Below are 8,104 nucleotides of genomic sequence, written 5' to 3'. Positions count from 1 at the left end.
AGCTTGAGGGGGGATATTGGAATTATTTTATTCTCTGTTCATATCTGTGCATTTATGTTTATATATTTTTATACTTATATTCCTTTTTTATATTGCTCTAAATAATTATATATATCAATTGTACTCTCTCCTTATTATTCAATAAGAAATACAATATTTCATTCTTTCTTCTTTTCTAACATTAGTGTTGAACTTTTCCACACTCTGGTAAAGGTTGTCGATGCAACCGATCTCTAACGGTTGGTGAGGTTGGTTTTTTGACACAAGCCTGATGATGGTTCCCAATGGAAGGGTGAGGAAACTGAAGAGAACATCAACGAAATCTACACTCGATTCTGCCACAATTACACTGTTTTGTTCTTCGTCAACCCAAAATTTCAAAGGGATTGTTGCTTCTTGATAGGAAGCCATTCTGAAACATAAAACTCCAAGAAATTAAAGAAGCGAAAAGGGTTTTATGTTCTGTTCTTATTTTTGGTGAAGGGTAAAGGAATGAAGTGGAACCATGAAAAAGGAAAGTAATGCAAGCTTCTAACAAAGTTTGATGCTTTGGAATTCACTAAGATTGAAGGAAAGGTGTATGAGTCCACTATAGGATGGAACATACCTTACCTCATATATTGATGCTTGAAAGTATTTAGGTATTTAAAACTAACTGGATTCACATTTTTCATTTTTGTCATTACTCTTTTCCATATTAAATGTGACATCCCAATAATATACGCCAAGCATATAATAATAATAAGACGTCATCCATTATAATAAAGAAAGCAGTTGGAGTGCAGACAGACAGTTAAGAGTTTTGAATATAGGGATTACAATTATCCAAATTGAGTAGAAATTTAAAATTTGAAGCACTAAAGTATTTCAGAATAACATAAGAAGAAATTGTTTGTAGATAACATAAGGGGGTCATGAAATCTCCTAGCAGAACTAAGCAGCTGCATCGCTGTTCTCCTCCAAGACTATCTCTAGAGTAACATCCTCGCCATATGCTCCCATCCAAAATGGATGATCATCGCAAGAGAAAACACGCAGACATAGCACAACACAACCAAATGCAAGGGTGAGCTAACTATATAAAGACATGCAATTATATTCACATATACAAATCAGAATTAATCTCAAGTGAAGAGTATGCAAACCAGACAATATATGACATAGATCCTAACATATTATCTTCTAAACTTGACTCGTCCGGACTTTAGAATGATAGTCGAGCTATGGTGGGTCATGCACTCGTGGTGGCTTGTGAAGGGTGTGTTGATGATGTTGACTTTCATAATAAACATTTTAGAATTTGGTTAAAAAATTTCTTTCTAAAATTTGCATAAATGTGGTACACACAAAATCTTTGTTTCACACAAGGTAAAAGTTCTTTTAATGCTAGCACAAGTTTCTATCAAAGTAAAAACATGAAGCTATATAAGTTATAATAGAAAACATGAAGGTTTCAAAGATAAAAAAAAAGGGCAATAGACTACATTACTCACTTTTTGTTGATCTGAAATATGTGATTGTTGAAGAAAGCTCCACACCACCAAGATCATCAATGAGCAATTGTAAAAACCAAAGTCAATTGTCCTTATTCTCTACCTCAAGAACAGCATATGCCAAAGGACGCATTTGTTCATTCTCATCTCTTGAAATTGCAGTTAACAACTCACCTCCATATTTTCCTTTTAAGAAACAACCGTCTAAACCTATAATAGGCTTACAAGACACGAAGTTGTCCTTACAGGCCTTGAAACACACATACGTTCTCTTGAATATTCTATTGTCCTCATTAGGTTCAACCTTAACTTTGACAGTTGAACTAGGATTAGACCGAAGCAACTGTTAAGATGTCAACAAGTGTACTGAATCGTATCAAGTAATATAAAATGGTAAGACCAAGTATTGTTTCCCAAAAAAAAAATGAGATTAGTTCTCCATCATTATGAAGAAACTAGGTGTACAATGGAATGGAATGAAGATAAAACCCTAAAAAGAGAAGAGGAGAGCTGTCACATCCTCAAATCTTCCCCCACGGGGTGAAAAACGTGTTTTTCTGCTCAAGCCATCAAGAGATACTATCCCTAGGACGTCCAAGTCCTTCAATAGACCATAAAAAAGAGAATACGGGTCCAGGCCCAACACAATGGCGCTCAGCGCCCTAACTTAGGGTGCCCAGGCGTGGAACAATACTTAAGAACTGGCGCTCAGCACCCTTGGAAGGGCGCCCAGGCGGTCTGCGATGCACTTTTGGCACTCATCACCCCTGGAGTGGTGCTCAGCCTGACTAGGTGGTGCTCAGGATTGATAACGGTCTAAAAACCGTTATTTTTATATATGAAATTGATATTAAAACACACCCTTTAAGACTTAGAATGAGCTTAAAATCATGCAAAACACTTAAGTTAGGTCACAAGAGAGTCAAAGGTGGTTTTAGAGATATTATGCTTGGTTTTACATTGTTTTGACATGATTTAATGAGAAGGAATAGTTGTTAAGGAACAAGTAAGTGTTCCCATTTCCATAGGCAAGTATGAAGATCAAATCATTTGTGATATTGTTCCAATGGAAGCGGGTCACATCTTACTTGGACGACCTTGGCAATTTGAAAACAAGCTTTGCATGATGGAGTCACCAACAAGATAACCATTCAACATAAAGGCAAAAAGATTATCTTGAGCCCTCTTACACCATCACAAGTGCGAGAGGATCAACTAATACTTAAGATGAAGTTGGATGGTGAGAAAAAGCTCCACTCTACCAAAGTTTCCAAAGAGAAAAAGTTGAGTTTGGTCGAATGTGCCTCAACTAATGAAGTTGTCCCACCACACTCTTCTAAAAATCTTTTTCTTGGACAACCTTACTTTCTTCTCTATTGTAAGGAGGCACTTCTTTCCATAAATCATCCACTCGATTCTCATCCAAAGGGGTTATAAAAGCTTTTGAAAGAGTTTGATGATTTATTTCCTAAAGAGGTTCCAAGTGGATTACCACCTCTTAGAGGAATTGAACATCAAATTGATTTGATTCCTCGCCCCAACCTTCCCAATAGGCCAACTTATAGGACTAACCCCACAGAAACCAAAGAGATAGAGAAGCAAGTTAATGATTTATTAAAAAAAGGGTGGATACAAAAGAGCCTTAGTCCTTGTGCGGTGCCAGTGTTGTTAGTCCCTTAGAAAGATGGGTCTTGGCGAATGTGTACAGATTGCAGGGCTATTAACAACATTACAGTCAAGTATAGGCACCCTATTCCTAGATTGGACGATATGTTAGATGAATTACATGGAGCAAACATTTTCACCAAGATTGATCTTAAAAGTGGATATCATCAAATCAGAATTAAAGAAGGAGATGAATGGAAAACCGCTTTCAAGACCAAATTTGGCCTTTATGAATGGTTAGTCATGCCTTTTGGCTTAACCAATGCTCCTAGTACCTTCATGCGCTTAATGAATCATGTCCTTCAAGAATACATAGGCAGCTTTGTTGTAGTCTACTTTGATGATATTCTAATCTATAACAAAGGTCTTAAAGAGCATCTTCATCATGTGAGAAAAGTCTTGATTTTGCTCCGTGAACACCATTTATTTGCCAAATTTGACAAATGTACCTTTTGTCAAGAAATTGTTATTTTTCTGGGCCTCAAAGTTGGGAAAGAAGGTGTACATGTTGATCCTAGAAAAATCAAAGCTATCCAAGAGTGGCCTGTCCTGAAAATAGTGGGAGAAGTAAGAAGTTTTCTAGGTCTAGTAGGTTTCTATAGACGCTTTGTAGAAAATTTCTCTACTATTGCTGCTCCCCTCAATGAACTTTTAAAGAAGGATGTGCCATTCAAATGGGATGAAAAACAAAATCTATCCTTTGAGACCTTAAAACATAAGCTAACACATGCACCCATTCTACATTTACCTGATTTTTCCAAAGCTTTTCAAGTAGAATGTGATGCTTCTCGGGTAGGAATAGGAGCTGTGCTTATACAAAAAGGCCACCCTATAGCTTATTTTAGTGAAAAACTTAAGGGACCTCCTTTGAATTATCCTACCTATGACAAAGAACTTTATGCCCTTATTCGAGCATTGAAAACTTGGGAACATTATTTGGTGTCTAGAGANTTTATTATCAACACTGACCATGAATCTCTCAAGTATATTAAAGGGCAAGGAAAGCTGAACAAGCGACATGCAAAGTGGATTGAGTACCTTGAGCAATTTCAATATGTCATCAAACATAAAAAGGGGAGTACTAATGTTGTTGCGGATGCTTTATCTAGAAGACACGCATTACTAGTTACTCTATGTTCACAAATACTAGGTTTTGATGACATCAAACAACTTTATGACACTACACTACCTTTGCATCCACTTATGCATCTTGTCTTAAGAAGCCATTCGACAGATTCTACATTTCTGAGGGGTATCTTTTTAATAAAGGAAAACTATGTATACCCCAAGGATCCATTCGAAAGCTTCTTATCAACCAAAGTCATGGAGGAGGACTCATGGGCCATCATGGAGTTGATAGAACTCTTCATACTTTGAAAAACAAATAAATAGACCCTTAGAACTCTTCATACTGCGCTGTAGTTGGGCTTGGGCCAAATTCCTATAATTTTGCATAGCTTATAAATAGACCCTCAGAACTATTTTAGGGTAATCTTTTGACAGAGAAAGATGACAAAAGACCTTCTACACTCTTTGGAGGCGGAATTTGGATGCGAAAGCTCCAATTTACCAATTCTAGGGTTTATTCTTCCGTTCTTTTCATTAAATTCATATAGTTTCACCATGTTAATGGTGAACTAAACCCTTTGTTGTTGGGGAACAATGTAATCTTTGTGAAACTATCTTATATCAAAATTCCTATTTTATTCATATTCTTGTATTATCAACTGTTTGGGTTTTCTTCTTTGTACTTTAAAGCTTGCATTGTTTAACTCATTCAATGTCACGATCTTTGATTTTGTCGTTATGGGAATGTACAGGGAAATCTAGAACTGAAAAGAATTCTCTTGATTATGCAATACTACCTAGGAATAGGAGTAGGACGGTCAATTGATTTAAGCTTATGTGATTAATGCATTAGTAATTGCTAGGGAGACTAGGAATAGTAAACTAGTAATTATGGTAATAGGCTCTTTTCCCCGAGGGATCGAGTTTAGAGTAATTTAGAAAGTTGCATGAACATTGATAATAAAGTGGAATATAATAGGAATAATAGATATATGAGGGTGGATCAGGATGAAATTGTAAACTCCAGTAACTCCATTCATCCATATTCTTATTTGTCAATTGATTCAACTCTTGCATTTGCATGTTTACTTTCGTTTTTGCATTAAACTCTCAAATTATTATTCTTCCAAGTCATATGCGATCAAATTACATAAACGTTTAGGCCACTGAGTCCCTTGGGAAACGATATCTAGACTTACTATCTATTATTTCTTGATACGATCTGGCACACTTGCCAGGGTGTAAACAAGGGCCCTGACAAGGGCCCTCAACCCTACTTTTATGCACTGCATCTTTTTCTATTTTTCTGCAGACCTTCCTTCTTCTTGAGTTCTGACTCCTTGATCCTTTTGCTCTTCTTCCAAATCATACCAATAACCAACAAAATTAAGGGAATTTAATGATAAAATCATAAAGTATAACCTCAACTCACTTATTCGCTAAACTGGAAACACATGAGTTCAAGCAAGTTTCTAAGTTAAAAGGGTGCATTTAGTATCAAAATTGAATCACAGATAACGGTATATTCAACCGTTATTAGCAACTCATTTTCATAGTCATAGAGTGATGAGTCGATATTTTATTGACTTCACTTAGTTTATTGTGCTAGAATTAATCAGGGAATTGTGCTTAATTTTCTGGTATTTTCCCGTTTTTCCTAAATATGCTTAATTTGACCGGAAATTCTAATTTTAATTAATTTGAATTTTCTGAGCTAATTATTTGCATTATTAATTGCAGGGAAAATATTGGAGACACAATTTGGAGCATCGGGAAGGAGACTAAATAATTCAAGACTCTTGTCATTGACATTTCAAATTTAATTACTTTGAAACTTAGTAGTCTAGATAGTTTTTAATTAAACTTGTAAACATTGGGCCAATTTTTGGCAAAATAGTTTGGACCCAAATTGTGAGGATGACACATGGCACCTAGGGTTTTGCAAAGTAGGTGGACCCCACCTCATTTAGAAGGACTCATGGTCCTAGGAATAGAGGGCAGCCGTCACTTTTGTTTGGCAGGGAATTTTGGCTGTAGTGTGTGGAGACTCTCGGAGAATTTTTGGAGAGGCTTGTTTTGGAAGATAGATATAAAGGGTGCTGGAACGTCTAGACGTGACGTTCATTTTGCTGAAGAAAGATTTTTTTTATATGCTTTAAATCATGTTCACGGTATGGGATATTGGTTGAATGAAGGAGAATTTTTTGCTCTTTCCTTTTTATTAGTTGTAGCATTTCTTTTGTTGTTTTTTTTTTTTTTATAGTTTTCTCTATTGAATGAAAGAGATATATTTCACATTTGGCTTTGGAATGTTTTCTTTCAAAACTTGAATAGCACTTGGTGCCACGGACTTGATACCTTTCCTTAGCTGGAGAAAGTTTAGAAGCACATTTCAATAATTTAATTAGCATCCGGTGGGCTGATTCACGCTCCTGCCATTTGTCAAATTCCATTTAATTCCTTGCTTTAAAAACCTGGTGCCGTTGTGAGGTCTGGTGATTGAAGGCTAGGGTTAATATTATTATCCAACATGGTGTGCAGTAGGCATGAAGCATTGTCCCATCAAAGTTGATTCATTGCTTCAATAGGAAACATTTTAATTTAGCCTAGGAGAGTGTGGTAGATGTACGGTGCAGGGTTGATTTCTTTTAGGAGCATTTATTCTTTTTTTTTAGAAGAGATGTACACGTTTGAATGCCTTTCAGCAATGCTTTCATTTTGCCATGGTCACATCAAGTATTGAATGAGAAAAAAAGAGAGAGTGTACACGGACATAGAGGGCTGCAGCATCCATGCTCTCACAGTTTTAATTTTATTTTGGAAGCACACTTCAATTTCATTTGGAGAATGATGAACTAACTTTAAATGGGAGAAACTTGAGCCACGACCCTGCACATGCTATTTTCATCTTTATTCACTTTTCAATTGAAGCTCACAAGTCAAGCTGCTGCCACATTCTATTTAAAATTTCAATTGGAGAATGGTTATTTAATTTTAAGAAAGCACGTTTACAAGGTCTTGGTTTTACTCAATTTTAAAAACATTACTGCAATCACACCAGATGTCCAAATGCTACGTTTTATATATCAAATGAAAGATAATTGAGTCTACTTTCCAAGAAAAAAAACCTCGTCTCATTTAGAGCTCTATAGAAAAGGTTATGGGTAAAACATTGAGCAAAGGTCAGAGTTGTCCAATTCCAGCGTGAATTTTCGTAATTACTGTAGCAGTTTCGTTTTTACTGTTTTAATTTCATTTTCATGCATGGTGAAACCTTTTCAAACCCCCCGCCCTCACACTGTGTTAGACCTGATTCTGAACCACAGTTGGTCCTTGTGAGACGACCTAGGAGTCACTCCTAGCTATACTGCATTTCTTAATATGCAATTAAATTTGTATGGGCCGCGACACCCATCAAATTTTGGCGCCGTTGCCGGGGACCAACGGTTTGGTTTTAGGTCTTTTGTTGTGTTTGTGTGTGTTGTGTTTTGTCTTGTGNTGTGAGTGTGTTGTTCCGTTTTGTGTGTCGTGTCATGTGTTTTGCATTTAGATAGTTGCATATTTTCATTCCATTCTTCTTTCCCCCTTTCTTTCCCATGTCTACCTGTTTTGGCTATGTGGATACTGTTTCTTCTGCCTGTGCCTCTGATATTGCTTCTCATGCATCTTCTGCTGATTTTTATGTTGAGAACAATATGACTCATCCTCCCNTTCTTGAGAGCGCTCTTTGGGAGCCGGTTCCACTTGATGAGGTTGATGTTCATTGCGTTCTCACCTCTGGACTTACAGATTTGCTGCCTAGGTTTCATGATTTTGCAGGTGAATGCCCACATAGACATTTGGAGGAGTTCTACACCATTTTCTCTTTAAAGAAACCT

Source organism: Vigna radiata, unplaced genomic scaffold (genome assembly GCF_000741045.1).
Source record: "Vigna radiata var. radiata cultivar VC1973A unplaced genomic scaffold, Vradiata_ver6 scaffold_251, whole genome shotgun sequence".
Taxonomy (NCBI): Eukaryota; Viridiplantae; Streptophyta; class Magnoliopsida; order Fabales; family Fabaceae; genus Vigna; species Vigna radiata.
The sequence above is the reverse complement of the archived record's forward strand: the minus strand, read 5'-3'. Positions refer to the sequence as shown.